Consider the following 3,120-nt stretch of genomic DNA (forward strand, 5'->3'; position numbering starts at 1 on the left):
TAATAAATTCAATCAATAATCCTAAAACCGATGTTTGCTTCAAACACTTTCTTTCCTCTTCCTCCACTCACCGGAAGCAAACTCAAGTAGTAATATTCTTTCCTATCCTAGAGGGAATAATACTGTTCTAGTTATTATCAATAGCTACTATTATGAGTAAATACTACACAAAAGGCCTTGTGCTAAATGTTCTATGTACATTATTTCCTTTAATCCTCACTGTGCCTATACGTGCTATTTTTATTTCCATTTTACAGACAAAAAAAACCCCTACACTTAGGACACGCAACTAGCAAATAGTATAAAGTGGGGCTCAAAAGCTAGGTCTGACTCCATAACCCGTGCAGGTAACTATAAACTGGAGCAGTATTTCTCTTAGCATTCTTCTTTCAAAAGACTGAAGTTCACATGCAATTTGGAATAAATAAGCAGAAAGGGGGCACAGGAAGTGGTGTAGAAGTACTTCATAATTGATCAAGATAAGAGCACCTGCACTGCTTTTTTAAGACAAGAAAAAGGCCCGCAATAATATAAAACCCCCAACTCTTTTCTGGCCCTGTTATTACTAAAATGGACATGTTTTTCTTTAACAAGATGGTCAAGCACCACCTACAAACCATAGTAAATAAATCACTTGGTTCAGCGGCGGGGAGGGCATTACGCAACACTTCCCAGCATAGCCCTCGCCAGGATATTTTACGGCCTCGGCACTTGGGCCCCTCCTCCCCAGCTAGACAGCCTGGCTCCTTCGCATTCCCCTCAGGAGATAGGGTGGAAGCACACAGCTCCACTTTCTAAGGCAGAAAGGGCAGCTGAAAGTCCTGCTCGGCCTCTCTGGGCAACCACAGGCGCCAATAAATCAGCCACAGGCGATTCTCTCATCCCCTTCCTGGCTTGAAGTGGTAGCAAGACATAATGCAAAAGAGCACTGACTGGACTGGGGAGATAAGTGATCTAGGCTTGAATTCTACTGCAAATGAAGCCAGGTAAATCTCCCTGAACCTGTCTCCTCATTTGTAACATGGCGATAATGCTACCTCCTTTTTGGTAAGTAATCGAAATTCATCTATGAGAGCAGCTAGCCACTGCAGGTACTCAGTAAACAGCGACCAAACCTGAGTAGAGTCCATCTCCACTACCTCAAAATAAGACATTCAGGGCAGGGCTGGGCAAAAAGGTACAGCAAGTCCTGTGAGGTCCTCCCTTCTTTCTTGCTGACCACCCCTGTGATGCTCCACTGCTTCCTGATAACCTCCGAGCCCTAAGAACTAATCTATTCCATGTACTATCCCATCAGTGTTTTGTTCCCTATTAAGGAGCTGACATCTGATAACGCATTAACAGTTTATCCTTAATTAAAACGCATCCAGATTGCTAAAGAGGACTTTGATGCCTTAACTTAAGGAAGCAACCAATGCTGCAAATGTTGGTTATTCCTGCAGAGAATAAGGCTGAGTTTTGTGGGGGGACAAGCTTTGAGCTCCAGAGTACATCGCAGGCAGTCTACTGCACCTAGAAAAAGTGCCAACCCCATTCCTTAAAATACCACAGCCATCACACACTGGACAAGCTTGATTTCTCCATAACCTGAATCAAACTAATTATAATCACCTCTGTGAGTGGGTTAAACCAGCACTGGACTCCTGATGTGGTGGAGAGTGCAAGGACCAAGGCGTCTGGAGCCCTGGAGGCCAGTTACCCAAGTGTGGGACCTCATCAAGCTACACGCTCTTTAGGCCTGGTGTCCTCATCTGTAAAATGAGAGGGATGAACTGGATTTTCTACAAGACCCCTTTCAGCTTTGTGATTCCAAAGTGTACTTTACACACTTGACAGAATCCTATGAGAATCAACAGCTTTACCAAAAAGATTTAAGTCTCCAGAGAATGAATGCCAAATTTAATACCTTGGGGAAAAACGAGCGTTAATTTATGAAACACGTTGGCTGCTGTCAAGTTCCAGGTACAGCGCTAGACGCTGCCTAAGCAGCTTGATTTCTCCAAATAATGAGTGCCACGGAAGGCAGTGATGAATGGGGGAAGCTTTAAAGAGAAAAACTGGATTTGCTTAAAATGAGATTAATATAATCTGAAAAAGGATAGTAATGAATTATAGGGGGGACTTCCTGCTCTACAAACGGGTAAAAACAAACGGGGGTGGGGAAGGGAGAAGGAGGGCAGCGGCCGCAGCGTCTCACAGGCTGCACCTGGAGACCCGCCCACTTGCGAGGCCGGCGCGGCCGCGAGGGGAAAGCCGTGGGCCCGCCGGGGCTTCCCGCGCCGGCTCGCACCCAGGCCCGCGGCGCAGAGGGCGCCATGCCTTTGCGGCGCCCCGCGCGCCGTCCCGGCCTGAGTCAGGCCCCGGCAGCGCCTCGCGCGGGCAGCGAAGGGCGACTCCGTGCATCCTCGGCCCAGCGCTCACACGCGGTTGCTATTTTCCTCCTTTGCCCTGATTGACATCTCAAATGGACCAAAAACACCCCTCTCCCCAGCTACTTGCATCTGTCCCGCGACCGGCGCAGCTGCAGGCCGCCGCCCTGGGCGGCTCGCGGCGGGAGGGACTGAACCCGGAGCAACCCACAGGGGCCGGGCCGCGTCGCTTACCCAGACGCCGCCGCGGCGGCCAGCCGGCTCCTCCGTGCGGGAGGGGCGGCTCCCGCGCCGTGTACGTCACGCGGCGGCGCCGGCACACGCACCCCGCTGCCCGCTCTCGCGCGGCTTCCCGCGCCGGCCGCCGCGCGATGGGCCCATGTGATCGCGCGCCTGGTAGCCGAAGAACGAGGGGCGCGGGGCCGAAGTGTGCGTGCGTGCGTACGTGCGCGCCTGCCCGCCCGCTCGAGTGGTCAGGCAGGGGTTGGCGTGCGCTCGAGGCGCCTCCGTCGCGGTCCCCAGTCGTGACTCTGTAGGCGGAAGCGTGGAGACAAGCCTGAGCGTCACAGGCTCCCCACGCACAACCGCGTGACTTGGGGACTTTCCCCAGGGTGTGCAGAAGCATGGGCACCCCCTCAGTTCGGGGGTGGGGGCAGGGAAGGATGCGCCCGCGTGTTCGCGGGGAGAGGGCTGAGGGCGCGGGGCCAAGGAAGCTGAGCCGCGGGAGTCTGGGAGGGGAGGCGGGCTGGGT

At 52.9% G+C, this 3,120-nt stretch overlaps 1 protein-coding gene across 11 annotated transcripts in view; it reads right to left on the reverse strand.

Moving 5' to 3' along the window:
• The window catches only part of ZBTB25 (zinc finger and BTB domain containing 25), a 42,616-nt gene extending 39,879 nt beyond the window's left edge, over nucleotides 1–2,737 (reverse strand). For 8 of the 11 annotated variants that reach the window (XM_070249235.1, XM_070249229.1, XM_070249233.1 and 5 more), the window contains exon 1: nucleotides 2,604–2,737. The gene's annotated coding sequence lies outside the window, so the exon portion shown is untranslated. The other 3 variants (XM_023627902.2, XM_014735633.3, XM_001499182.6) reach the window with 2 other exon arrangements.
• Nucleotides 2,738–3,120: the final 383 nt, after the last annotated feature.

The sequence above is a fragment of the Equus caballus genome, chromosome 24, assembly GCF_041296265.1.
Source record: "Equus caballus isolate H_3958 breed thoroughbred chromosome 24, TB-T2T, whole genome shotgun sequence".
Taxonomy (NCBI): Eukaryota; Metazoa; Chordata; class Mammalia; order Perissodactyla; family Equidae; genus Equus; species Equus caballus.